Here is a 15,225-nt window from a genome sequence, read left to right as displayed (position 1 = left end):
TCAAACTTTATTTGGTCTAACATGGCAAACATAGCAATAAGAAACCATCATGGTCAAACCCTTCTCGTTGTTGGGTCAAAGGGATAGATTGTGTGGGCCCCATCATTATCGATCAAGGATAGTATATACCTCGGGGAGCCCAGAGATATGTGCAGCATTTATAAACCGCACAAGGGAGACATGGTCGATCAGAACACCAGGCCCCCTATACCCTGCATGTGACCTGAAAAAATGTATGGGTCTGCTGTGTGATTTGTTCAAATCCCGAAAGCACAAGTTCGATGAGGCACCAACTACATCAGTAACATTACAAACTGAACATCGTACCCCCCGCGGCCAGGTTAAAGACGTACGATGTCGGAAATGCAAATTTGAGGCGGATGGGGGGGGGGTAGGGGCTGGGAGTCATCCAACGCATGTGCTACAACTTTATTTGATCTAACATAGCACACAGAGCAAAGAGTAAACCCTTCTCATGCATTGAGTCAAAGGGATAATTTGTGTGGGCGTACAGATGTCGATCCTTCTTTGATTTTTGAGAACAAAAAATAACCAATAAAACATAGTCTACAAATTAGCGAAACAAGGATCTCAAGGTTTATATAATCACCATGACAGGTCACTATAGAGTCAATCATTCTTTGATTTTTTTAGAGCAAAAAGTAACTAATAAAAACATAGTCTACAAATTAGCAAAATAAGGATCCCAAGGTTTATATAATCACCATGACAGGTCACTATAGAGATATTTATCTCTATAATCAACGTGTCCTAGCGTTTAACTGAAGCTTGAGATATGCAACTTCCCACCCGATCACCCATCCTTAGACTACTCCAGCCCGAGCATGCTTAACTTCTACATACTATTCGACTAGGCTAGCGGATGGGAAGCTGCCCCTTGCTGATAGGAATTGCCTCCTTGCCTTTAAGGCATTTCACGCTGGTCACCCTATGGGACCTACTCCCTCCTATCAAAAACATTTGTACTTTTAGAAACTGTGTGCGATATTTACATGGCCGGTGTGTCGCCGCCTAGCCTTCAATGAGCACTGACACTGGCTGCGGGAAAATGATGGGAGAAGAGGCGGGAGACCGATGAGAGGAGTGGCAGGAAACGGTAGCATGTTTGATATATAACAACATTAATATAGAAAACTTAGTAGAGAAGGAAGCATGAGCTAGCACGACGCATGCGCATGGTGCTTACCCATATACTGCATGTGCTGTTGAAAGGGATGAGGATTGTCGTTCAATCTGGGAGCATCCAAGGGTGCAGACGTGCGATCCGTGGGGCTTGGGTTCCGGCCAATCAGAAAGCACGACTCAGATGGCGCGTGCAACAGGGGGGCATAGGCCACGGTTTGGTAGGCACAAAACTTTCGTGAGTGAACTGTGTGCTATTTGAAAACATTTCATGAGAAGAATCTCGGTTTTTAAATCCCCGTAAATCCAAAACTCACCCGAAAATCATGAAACTTGGCATGGTGTCATGACATGGCACATATATGTCGAGGCATTTTTTTGTCCATTTTGGCGAAAGTTTTATTACAAGCCTCTTACAAACTGGAGCTTCTCTCAAAGAAGCCTCGTGGTTCTCATAGGGAAACGTGTCCCACTTGTGGGCAAAACGACAATCACTGCCTCTTTTCACCTTGTATTTTCTCCTATGGGCAACATGGAGCGACAAGATATCCGTGCTGAAATTTAAATTTATTCAGGGTTCGTTTGCCTTTTTATACACTAATTTAGTTTCCTAGGCATTTAATGTCCATCATTCAAATCTGAACTACAAATACATGCTCCAGTTCACCAAAATGGCTAGAACAATTATACATGTCTCCTTGGGTGCGTGTTTAGGTCCCATGCCAGGAATGGGAATGAATTGCAACCGTACCAGCGTCCTCGCTCATCGTCAAATATTTGGAATCTCAGTTTTTAAATCCCCATAAATCCAAAACTCACCAGAAAGTCATGAAAGTTGGCATGGTGTCACGTCATGGCACATGTATGTCAAGGTAAAAGCATTGTCCATTTTGGGCCAAACTTTATTACAAACCTCCTACAAGCCGGAGCTTCTCTCAAAGAATCCTTGTGGTTCCAATAGGGAAACATGTCCCCCTTGTGGGTGAAACGATAATCACTGCCTCTTTTCACCTTGTATTTTCTTCTATGGGCTACATGGAACGACATGATATCCGTGCTGAAATTTAAACTTATTCAGGGTTCGTTTGGCCTTTTTATACACTAATTGAGTTTCTTAGGAATTTAATCTCCATAATTCAAATATGAACTACAAATACATGCTCCAGTTCACCAAAATGGCTATAAAATTTATACATGTGTCATTGGGTGCATGTTTAGGTCATGCCAGGAATGGGAATGAAATACAACTGTACCGGCGTCCTGGCTCGTCCTCAAACATTTGGAATCTTGGTTTTTAAATCCCCACAAATGCAAAACTCATCAGAAAGTCATGAATGTTGGCATGGTGTCACGTCATGGCACATATATGTCGTGGTAAAAACATTGTCCAATTTGGGCCAAACTTTATTACAAACCTCCTACAATCCGGAGCTTCTGTCAAAGAAGCCTCGTGGTTCCGATAGGGAAACGTGCCCCCCTTGTGGGCGAAACGATAATCTCTACCTCTTTTCGCATTGTATTTTCTTCCACGGTCAACATGGAATGACAGGATATCCGTGCTGAAATTTAAAATTATTTAGGGTTCGTTTGGTCTTTTTATACACTAATTGAGTTTCCTGGGCATTTAATGTCCATAATTCAAATCTGAATTACAAATACATGCTCCAGTTCACCAAATTGGCTAGAAAAATTATACATGTGTCCTTGGGTGCATGTTTAGGTCCCATGCCAGGAATGGGAATGAATTACAACCGTACTGGCGTCTGATAACCCACAAGGATAGGGGATCGTTTGTAGCCTTCTTTGATAATAAGAGTGTCGAACCGAACGAGGAGCTAAAGGTAGAACAACTATTCCCTCAAGTTGTATCGGCCACCGATACAACTCTACGCACACTTGACGTTTGCTTTACCTAAAACAAGTATGAAACTATTCTGCAAGAATAAAACTACGAGTACTTTGCAAGAATAAAACTATGAATAAATTGGAAGGTAATAAAAGTGGATAGCTTTTGTCAGCGAGAAAGTCATTTGTCCCTAGGCAATTGATAACAAGTACTGGTAATCGTTTTTGTCGTTCAATATGTGGGAGAGGCATGAGCTAACATACTTTCTCTACTTGGATCATATGTACTTATGATTGGAACTCTAGCAAGCATCTGCAACTACTAAAGATCATTAAGGTCATGAAACCCAACCATAGCATTAAGTATCAAGTCCTCTTTATCCCATATGCAACAACCCACCTACTCAGGTTTAAGCTTCTGTCACTCAAGCAACCCACCATAAGTGAATCATGAACGTATTACAACACCCTACAGCAGGGATTCGTCACGTTTGCCCGAGACGGAGGGCACGGTAGGACAACATCATAAATAAAATATACAATCATACCAACCAAGATCATGATTAACCCACAGGACAAAATGGACCTTACTCAAACATCATAGGATAGCCAAATATCATTGGGCAATAATATATAGAGTTGAGCACCATTTTTAAGTAGAATTATAGCGGGGGGAGAGGTGTTACACCGCTGCATAGAGGGGGAGAAAGTTGGTGTTGACGGTAGCAAGATTGTTGACATAGATCGCCATCACAATCCTCGGCCCCGCGGTGTTCCGGCGACACCAGGAGAGAGGGGGAGAGATCCCCCTCCTTCTTCTTCTTCCTTTGCCTCGCCCTAGATGGGAGGAGAGTTCCCCCTCTGGTCCATGGCCTCCATGGAGGCGGAGGGGCGGGAGCCCCTTCGATATTGGATCTCCCTCTCTGTTCTCTTCTGTTTCGTGTCCCCCATATCTGGCCGAAAACCGTTTCTTATATCCCGGAGATCCGTAACTCCGATTGCGCTAAGATTTTAACAAGATTTTCCCCGGATATAACCTTCCTTGCGCCCGAAGTATATCTCCAACCGATGTTCGAGGAGAGCATAAGACACCTTGGCGCGCCTGGGCCCCCAAGCACGCCCTGGTGGGTTGTGGTCACTGTGGGCCCCCTCTTCTGATAATTCCAACTCCCAAAAATCACAAATACTCCAAAATAATTGTCCATAAAATTTTATTGCATTTGGACTTCATTTGATATGGATTTTCTGCAAAATAAAAAACATGCAAAGAACAGGGACTAATGCTGGGCACTAGATCAATAGGTTAGTGCAATAAATCATATAAAATGTTGCCAAAAACATGTGAAAGTTGTATAATATTGGCATGAAACAATAAAAAATTATAGATACGACGGAGACGTATCAATGTCCTGGCTCGTCCTCAAACATTTGGAATCTTAGTTTTTGAATCCCCATAAATCCAAAACTCACCAGAAAGTCATGAAAGGTGGCATGGTGTCATGTCATGGCACATATATGTTAGGGTAAAAATATTTTCAAATTTGGGCCAAGCTTTATTACAAACCTCTTACAAACTGAAGCCTGTCACAAGAACCCTCGTGGTTTCGATAGGGAAATGTGTCCCCTTGTGGGCGAAACAATAATCGGTCCCTCTCTAGCCTTCTATTCTCTTCTACACGCAACATGGAACAATGGGAGTTTGCAATGAACTTCAAAATTATTTAGGGTTCGTCTGACCTTTTTTATTCATTAATTGAGTTTTCTAGGCATTTAATGTCCATAATTCAAATCCGAACTACAAATACATACTCCAATGCACCAAAATGGCTAGAAAAAACGTACATGTGTCCTTGGGGTGCATGTTTAGGTCCCATGGAAGGAATGAGAATGAATTCAATGGTCTCTGCATCTTGTCTTGGCCACAAACATTATGAATCTCCGTTTTTAAATCTATGTAAATCCAAAACTGACCAGGAAATCAGGAAACTTCGCATGGTGTCACTACATGTCACATATATGTCGTGGTAAAATAATTGTCCAATTTGGGCCATGCTATATTACAAGCCTCTTTCAAACCAAAGCTTTTCACAACTCTCATCGTTCTGGTAGGGAAACATGCCCCTCTTGTGGGCGAAAAGATAATTGCTGCCTCTTCTCACCTTGAACTTTGTTTTCTACAGGCAACATAGAATAACTGGAGTGTCGTGCTGAAATTTGAAATTGGTCAGGGTTTGTTTGGCCATTTTATATATTAATTGAGTTTTTTAGGCATTTAATGTAGTTCATCATTCAAATTTGAACTACAAGCACATGCTCCAGTGAAGCAAAATGGGTGGAAATCGAACATGTGTCATTGGGTGCATGTTTAGGTCTCATTGAAGGAATGAGAATGAATTACAAACTTCTCGTCCTCCTGAAACATTGAGAATCTTGGTTTTTAAATCCCAGTAAATCAAAAACTCATCCAAAAAACATGAAACTTGGTATGGTTTCATGACATGGAACATATATGTCACGGTAAAAAAATTGTCCAGTTTGAGATAAGGCGCACACATTAATACCCAACGAAGTCCTTTTGAAACAAATAGCTGACACGTTAACATTGCTAATGGTTGTATTATATGAAACGTGTGTTCCCCTAACCATTTAGGTGCGGCCACACGTCCCTCTTTTCTTATGTGATAGTACTACCTTTTTCCTCGTTCATTGGTCATCTTTATATTTTGTGCCAAAATTCAACCATACTCGGTGGCATGCGTGCAGCTGTTTGATTAGATGGGACAAGCGCGAGAAGTCCGCCGTGCAGGCTCGATGGGATGCTTGCGAGCAGTTCTCCGCGCAGTCTCAATGGGCCGGACGCGTGCATCCTATCCACCTCGCAGGCTCGATGGGACACGTGCGAGCAACAAGGCTGCCCATGCTCGCCGAGAAGCGAGCTCTTTGACCTCCATCCACCAGCCGCTCGCCTAGCTCACAACTTCTCCATTAATGGCGGCCGAGCTGCTGTTTAACACACGGTTAATTAAAGCACCTGGACGGAGACTGTTTGCTTGTGATCCCATGGCCCCGCTCAACGTTAGCGTTTGCTTTGTTCATGTTTTCAACTCGTATTCCGGCCAAATTTAAAATGCCACATAGGTCAACTGATAATACAACGACAAATAAAATGGCAATGCATAATACGACGACAAATTTACAATGGCGCGGATAATAATTGTCTTACATATTCTGGATAATTTAAAATGCCACATGTACCAAAGCCCGAAAGACATGGGGGCAAGAGAAGAAGGAAATTGCAGACAACGATCTGGGTCGCTACTGTCTCTACTTATCGATGGATCACCGGACGACAACGTCCTCCAGCTCCTTCTTCAATTCCTCACGACTTTGCTTGAAAGTAGCCACGAATTCCTCCACCTCCTGCTTGCGCTCGATCTGGAGCTTCCTCAAGTCACCCATCAGTTCCTCGACGAACGCTGTCAGTGTCATCCCCGAGCCACTGCTCTGCTCATGCAACATCTTCCAGCCGGCGGCCTCCTCCTGCATCTCGGCAAGAGACTTAAGGAGCTTCGCATTGTCACCCATGAGTTGCTCGACGAGGCCGTCGCCTTCTCAACCGAGGCATCGCAGATCTTGAGCAGCTTCATCAAGCCATCGGCCAACTCCTTCTGCTTAATGAGGTCAGCAAGAATGTCATTGTCGCCGGCCAAGGACTTCAGCAACGCCAGCTCAACGCCAGCTCTATTGCGGCTGCCGCTTAGCGGCGGGACCTCTCGAGTGCTTTCGCGGCCTTGGTCTTTGCTGCCTGGTTATATCTCCATCAAAACTCCTCCTACTAGTTATGGCAGAACGACTTCACAGAAAAAATCAGTTTTGTGGGTGATGAGGAGAGGAACTCTGAAGTAATTTTCGAGTGGGTAGTTTTTATAGCCCTGTGCTAAGTGTGAACACATATTAGTTTGATTGGTGTGAACAGATTTGCAATTACTTATTGTGTTGTAATTAATCTGCAATGTGACGAGAAACAAGGTAAAGATTTATTTATGGTTCTGGGCCTACAAAGCCTGTTTCTGTTGTTCTGGCTCATCGAAAACAGTTCTTATGGATCAACCGTATGCCACGCATCGGAAGCCCGCAACGTGGGCCCGCGTTCTTGGATGTACGTGTACGTGTCCGCCCATTGTCACACACGGTCAAGATATCACCATCATGTCCGATGGATGCGCCGTCACGCCTCCCACGGGGTGCTAGAAGGTTGACCACGTGGTTGCTCGCTATTGAGGCGGCCACGGCGCGCTCTGCTCCTAGTTGAGGCGGTCGTGGTGCACTCTGCTCGCGTCCGTCCGCGCGTTTTGCTCGCCATTGAGGCGGCCACGGCGCCCTCCGCTCTAGCCACCCTGCGCACGCTCTGCTCACCGTTGAGGCAAATTACAATGGCAATGGTGAATAATTGTCTTACATATTCAGGATAATTTAAAATGCCACATGCGGCAATGCCCAAAAACTCATGACCTACATATGCATACAATTATAATAAAATATAGGCTAAAAGGCTGAGCTGGCGGCCTTCCGACGACGGTCTTCTCAGACTCCATGATCAGCATAGCACCCTTGCGGCCGTTTATTCCAAGTGTCCCAACCCGCCTCCGCCTACGGAGCTGCTGGCGTTGGGAGGCTCTTGGGGCTGCTTGGCCTCTTCCATAAGAGCTTGACAGTGTGCAACCACGCGCAAGATATCTTCGAGGAACCGCTCCATTTCCATGCCTCTGGCCTGGTAGAAATTCCGTCCATCACCTGCATCCTCAAGATCTTACGTTGGTGGTGTTCTACTTTGCCGAGGACATCAACTCCGCCAAGGATGCACTCGAGCCTGGCCACCACATCATCGGGATCGAGGTTGACACGGCTGCCGCGGGCAATGATGAAGCCACAGGCTGGCTATGTCTTGACTGAATCGCAGAGGTCCTCTGCCATTCCTTGCGGAGCATCAGGCTCTCGATGAGCACTAGTGATGGTGGCTCTTCGGGTGGGTCGTCGATCATGCCACCGAGCAGCTCTGGATCTTTTGCACGATGGATGGCAAACTGCTCATCACACCTCCTCTGCAATATGTCGGTTGTGTGCCCAAGGACTGTCACCACGATATCATTGCCGGAGCCATGGTGCCTGCACTGGCCGATGAAGCTCTTGCTCCCCGACCTGCTCTGGCTCGTTCTCCTCGCCGAAGATGTCAAACAGGTTGGGGTCGACGCTGAAGCTTTGGTCGTTGCCTAGCATGCTTGGAATAACTAATGGTAGATGGGTGATGACTAGATCTGCGCAGAGTGTCGCGGAGGTGCGTTGCCACATGGGTTATATGCAGCTAGCACTACAAAAAAATACACTTCCGTGATGATACATGTATGTCACAGTAGGTCGCGTTTTTGTCATGCATGTACATCCATGACAAATTTATGACAGAAGCAAGATAGTCATATCTGTGCTGTCGTAGAAGTATTCCATGACATTACCAAAATTATCATCACGGAAGTGTCCACTTCCATGACGATAAATCGCATGTCACAGAAGTGCTTTCGTCAAGGGTGACCGACACGTGGCATCCACCGTAATGGAATGTCATTAAGCTATCGGGTCGGATTTTGGATCCGATAACTGGTTAACAGCCACGACCAATGCCGATTTTCCACGTGTAAAATTCTCATTGGCTGAGGGATCCACGTGTCAGCTCCGCGTTGGCACACGTGTCACTCTTCCAACGGTCAAGATGGGCCTATGATATGTTGACACGTGGACCGGCCCAAAAGTGGCCCACAAAGTTTAAATGGGCCAGCCCAACCGAAGGCCCATAAGATTTAGCGGACCATAATGGGCTGGCCCAGCTAAAGGCCCACAAAATTTAGCGGACCATAATGGGCCGGCCCAGCTAAAGGCCCACAAGATTTTGCAAACCACAATGGGCCTGCCCAGCTAAAGGCCCACAAGATTCTGTAGACCATAATGGGTCGGCCGAGATAAAGGCCCACAAGATTCTAGACACCATAATGGGCCGACCCAGCTAAAGGCCCAACATTCTCTGTCAAATCGGCCCGTCAACGGCCTGGTCTAAACTTGTCATCAATGTGGCCCATGGTCACTTCTGGCCCGTTTACAGTCCGCTAAGTAATTGGGCCGAATTACGGTCCGGTGTATTTCCGGCCTGTTAAAGGTCCGGCTTCATTTGGTCCCATTTACAGGCCATCAAAACTTTTGGCCCATAAATGACCGTGAAGGATTTGGGTCATATTCGGCTATGTCTGTCATTCGGCCTGTTAGAGGCCCACTATAGATTTGGCCCACTTTTGGCCTGTTGTCATTTTCGGCCCGTTAACACCGGACGTAAACCATGGGCCATATGTGGCCCAACGTCATATTGGGCCCATTAACAGCCCATATAAAAATGACGATAGTCTAGCCCGACCGAAGTTCCGGCCTGTTAAAGGCCCGTGTATTAGGTCGGCGCATTTACGGCCCGTCCGAATTTCGGCCTGTCAAATATACGCATCGTAAATGGGCCACCATTTCAGTCTGCTAAGTCCAGTGGGTTATTTGGCACAATCAGGACCCAATCTCACTTTCGGTCTATTAAAGGCCCATGTTTTTTATGGGCTCGAGATATTTACAACTGTAGACGGCCTACTTTACTGAGGGCCCAAATTATGTTTAGGCCTGTTAAAGGCCCACTATGGGCACAGGCCTACCAGAAAAATTTGAAAGCTTATGCTAATTTAATCCCAGATATTGTTAGTGGGCTACATGCCAATTTTGGCCCGTAATCGTTTTTAGCCCAATTGGAATGGGCCGGACGAATGTTGGCAAGTTGGGCTCCTACGAAGCTTTCGTCCGAATACATTACTAAGATAAACCTACACTATACAAAAATAGCGTCATAATTACTACAGCCTGTGGCAGCATCATAAATGTTGTATCACAACAAAATAAATTCCAATCATACAACAAAAGGCCTGTTGGCATAAAGTTTACAGTCCTTCCAGATAAAAGCACCATCAGATGTATAGAAGCACAGATCATTTGACCTGAGTGCTAATGTTTCAGGCTATAGAATCTGATGGAGCAACACGATCTCCACCTTTTTTCCGCCATTGCTCTTCAACAACGAAGCGAATGTCTGATAGTCTGGTTTCAAAACCATTCATATCTTGACGACATTTCTCAACCACTATTCTTGTTTCCGAAACAACGTCCATTACGGATTGGACTTGTGTCTGGAGCACAGATATATCACTCTGTCTAGCAGGAAGATTTTGTTTAGTAGGCGATTTGGACGAGGTTATCTTGACAACCAACCCAGAATTACGCAGGAAGGTGCTTTTTGCACTGTTAGTGGAGAGATGCTGACGCACTGCAGCAAGAGGTGACATTGTGCCTACAGTAGCCTCGTCACCTTCAGGTGGTTGTGGCTGTTCAATCATTTGTTCCATAGCTTCCTGAAAGTTTGAACTTGTAGATTAGTGTACCAGTGAGTTACTAATGAGACAAAAACAAACAAAGTATGTTAAAAATGTATACATAACTTATTTTGGTGAACTACTGTAATACATTAGCATGTATTGTAATGCCAACTACATAATAAAATCACTTTCGGAACATATGTCCATGTAGCATGCCTACTGTATTGTCTATTTTCTCACATTCGTTGACATCTAAGGATAAAGAGACATGGTTTAAAGTAGGATGAACATAGTATGACATCATTCAAATCATGGGCAAACAGATATAAAACAAACAGGCTATTTTATCATTGTGTGTGCACGTGAACATAACAACTAGATTACAGATCAAGACCAAAAGAATATCCTTCATCTCTTTTAAACCATGTAAGGTGAAATGATACGTTAAGACAACTGTGTATAAAAGTGAACAGAGTAACTGACATTACTGCAAACTAAGTAGTTAAATGAACACATCACAGTACCAATCAGTTCAAGGCAGGAGGAGTAAGGACTTACAACAGCGGCTTGAACTGGTGTGCTCATTCCCTTCATCTTGCTGGTGTGGCAATCCTTGAAGATTTGCACTGCATTTGGTTCAGGTTCTTTTTGGTCCGCACGGGCTTTCCGCTATATTTGGAACAAGTCAATATAGATATGATAATATGGCACAAAAAAAGGAAGTAGCAGCTATTTACAAGAGCCTCGTAGTGTGCAATATAGCTACGAGATCCTGTTGCATGTTGGAATTTCACTTTAGAATGGTTGGTTTTGTTCTTCAAACAGTTAGCCTAGAAGAAGATTCACTTGTAAGGCACATACATAAATACAAGTTCAATATGTGGTCTGATCAAATACATATAGCCTACCTGATACTTTGGATCAGACTAGTGTTTAACGAGGGATGTCCAGTCTTCATCTGTAATATATTCCACTGGAGATGTTTGGGCGATTTCATTGTTAGCCTTGCCTTCAAAGTGAGATTTTCTAAGGTGGTACCGATACTGTCGCAGAGCAGACTGAAAAACATGAGCGCATGCTTGTTTAGTTGCATCATCTTTCGGATCCAACTTGAACCTCATCTGTTGAAAAAAGAATGTGAGTCTTATTAGGAGGAAGCTAGAAAGTATGGGACAGAGCAAGACAATATTACTAATTGCGGTGAATAACATTACTTACAGATAAATGGTCAAGGAAGGTGTTAAACTGGGTATTGTCTTTCTCATTCCTGTACTGGATCCACATTGGGAGGATACACGCATGACACCTAACGGCAACGGCTGCCTCTGATACTAACTTAGCTGACTCTGTAGCATCACCTGGCCTTTTTAAACCTGCCTCAAAATGGATCTCCATTCTTCCTCCTTTAGATTTTGTTAATCTGTCAAGCATTATCCCTGATGTCTGTTTCCGCTTGCGCCGTGGTGCTAGTTCAACAACGAATATGGAAAGTGTTAGTGTACATCAAACTGTGAGAGTACATATAAAGGAGCATGCAACTGCAACTTGACTCGGTCAGGTACCGTCTTGGTGTTGATGCTCATGAGGTTCATCTGATCTTGCCAAGTCCTGTTGTGTCAATAGTGCTTCGGAAGTAGTGTTAGGTGTGAAGGCAGCTTGGGAACTGGCCAGTTCCGGAGCAAACGAACGAGTAACTGGTTGAGATGCTGGTGCAGGTGAAGCAGATGCTGCAGCTGGTGGAGCAGGTGATACTGTGTTTGTAGATTTAGCCAGTGGACTTGAATCTTCTACTGCATTATAAGTACCAGCAGAATCTTGACGGCAGAGCCTTTTCCATTTCACCCGACGAGTAATAGCACTCCCTACTATATTATTTTCCTTGCTCTTTTTTGACTTTGCCATGTCAAGTTGTACCCACAACACAAAAAAATAAAATCACTCTTCAGAACTCATTGATGCATGATACAGACAAGCAGTACTTTGATGTAAGACAACTGTATGAGGATGGAATATGTAAGAAAAATAGGACAGCATGACATATTCACAGCTACGATGTGCAAACTAAGCAGAAGGATTTTCAAGAAAATAGAAGTAATGCAAGCTAGACACCATATGAAAGATGCAACCAATATTACTCTGCCAAGTTAAAAGTGTCTTGTCATAAGTGGCAATTCGAAAAATTAGAAGCAGTACAACATAGAAATCAATGCAAGATGCAACCACTATCAAACTGCCATGTTAAAAGCGTCCAATCATGAGTTACTGATGCGGGATACACAACAACGGTACTTTGATGTAAGAACATGGTATGATAGATAGATGTAGTGTATTCTAGACACAGAAAGCCATGTCATATGCACATGTATAACGTATAAACTCAGTAGGTGCAATTTAATCAAAATAGAAGAAATACAGGCTAGACAACATATGCAACATGAAACCAATTATCACACTGTCAACTTAGAGCAAGCACCTGCGATGGTGGAGTGCGGGAGATGAACTCATCATGTAGACTTGGGACTTCAACTTTATTAGCACTAGCAGTGGCAAATCTAGAGAGTCTCTGTTTGCGTCGGTGCGGAGTACCACCAACATCCCCTAACTTACTCTTTTCCTTCCTATTTTCTGATATTTCCTTATGAAGTCAAAACCACAAGAAGATGAATAAAGTTAGCTCTGCATAACTGGTTGATGCATGATACAGACGAACACTACTTTGATGTAAGGCAAGCGCAGGAGGATGGAATGTATACAAAAAAAGACAACGTTTCATATTCACACACACGATAGGAGGATGGAATATGTATGAAAAAATAGTAAGCGAAAGGCATTTCAACAAAATTAGAAGAAATGAAAGCTAGGCACCATATGAACATGCAACCAATATCACTCTATCAGGTAAAAAGTGTCTCGTCGTAAGTGCCATTTCAAGAAATTAGAAGCAGTACAAGCTAGAAGACAATGCAAGATGCAACCTACATCACAGTCCCAAGTTAAATGTGTCTTATGGGTAAGTGATCATTGCAGGTATAAGTTGTAAGCTACGCAGATGCAATTCAACATAATCAGAAGCAATACAAACTAGACATCATACGGAAAATGCAACCACGTATAACAGTTCCAAGTAAGAGCAAGCACCTGTAATGGTGGAGTAGGGGAGATGTGCTCATCGTGTACACGTATGTTCTAGAAACAGGAACACGTGTCATATTCACATGCATTATGTGTAAAGTAAGCAGATGAAATTCAAGTTAGAAGCAATACAAGCTAGACATCATACGCAACATGCAACCACATATAATAGTGTCAAGTTAGAGCAAGCACCTGTGATGGTGGAGTAGGGGAGATGTGCTCATCATCTACACAGCTATGTTGACTGACCAGCCTTGTGTTGTCTTGCGAATCTTGTTGGGAGGATGGTGGAGTAGAATCTGTAGAGACCCCCTGTTTGAGTTTCTCCGAAGGACCACCATCATCCACTGCCGGACTAATTTCCTTCAGCTATAATGATTTTGCATTGTGAAGTCAAACCGATAAGAAAAAGGAATAAAATTCGCTCTTCAAAACTCATTCATGCATGATACTGACGAACACTACTCGGATGAAAGGCAAACACATGATGCGAGGATGGAAAATGTATGAAAAACAGGATGGTGTGACATATTCACACCTATGATGTGGTAACTAAGCAGAAGGCATTTCAACAAATTAGAAGCACTGCAAGCTAGACACCATATGAAAGATGCAACAAATATCACTCTGCCAAGTTCAAACTGTATGGCATTTCAACAAATTAGAAGCAGTATATGCTAGAAATCATATGCAAGACACAACCAATATCACAGTGGTGACTTAAAGGTGCCTTATCATAAGTGACTGATGCGGGATATGCAAGAATAGTAGTCTGATGTAGAAACAGGAACACATGTCATATTCACAGACATTATGTGTAAAGTAAGCAGATGCAATTCAACAAAGTTAGAAGCAATACAAGCTAGACATCATACACAACATGGAACCACATATAATAGTGCCAAGTTAGAGCAAGCACCTGTGATGGTGGAGTAGGGGAGATGTGTTCATCATCTACTGTAACGCCCCGGATTCGATGAGCCAGGTGTCTGCCAGTTATTCGCCGCTGTTGCCATGTCATTTGCTTGTGTGTTGCATTTTGTCATGTCATCATGTGCATTTCATTTTGCATACGTGTTCGTCTCATGCATCCGAGCCTTTTCCCCGTTGTCCGTTTTGCAATCCGGCGCTTCTATGTCATCCGGCGTCCCCTTCTAGCCTCTCTTCGTGTGCGGGTATTAAACTTTCTCGGAATGGCCCGAGTCTTGCCAAGCGGCCTTGGTATAGCACCGGTAGACCGCCTGTCAAGTTTCGTGCCATTTGGAGTTCGTTTGGTACTCCAACGGTTAACCGGATAACCGTAAAGCCCCTCTCTCTTTGCAGCCCAACACCCCTTCCAAAGTGGCCCAAAACCCATCTAACTCCCCTCCATGCTCTCGGTCGTTCGATCACGATCGTGTGGGCGAAAACAGCTCCTCATTTGGACTCTCCTAGCTCCCTCTACCTATAAATTAGTCCACCTCCCCCGAATTCGCGGATGAAAATCCCCCCGAAACCCTAGTTTTTCCCCTCCGCACCGAGCCGGACACGTCCGCCCCCAGCCGGACATGTCCGCCGCCGACTCCCAGCCAATAGGAGCGTGCCACGTCGCCCCGCCGGCCCGCTCTCTCTCCTCCCACCGCCGCCGGCCCGCGGAGCCCGTCCTGGACCCGCGCGG

The sequence above is a fragment of the Triticum dicoccoides genome, chromosome 5B, assembly GCF_002162155.2.
Source record: "Triticum dicoccoides isolate Atlit2015 ecotype Zavitan chromosome 5B, WEW_v2.0, whole genome shotgun sequence".
Classification (NCBI taxonomy): Eukaryota; Viridiplantae; Streptophyta; class Magnoliopsida; order Poales; family Poaceae; genus Triticum; species Triticum dicoccoides.
The sequence above is the reverse complement of the archived record's forward strand: the minus strand, read 5'-3'. Positions refer to the sequence as shown.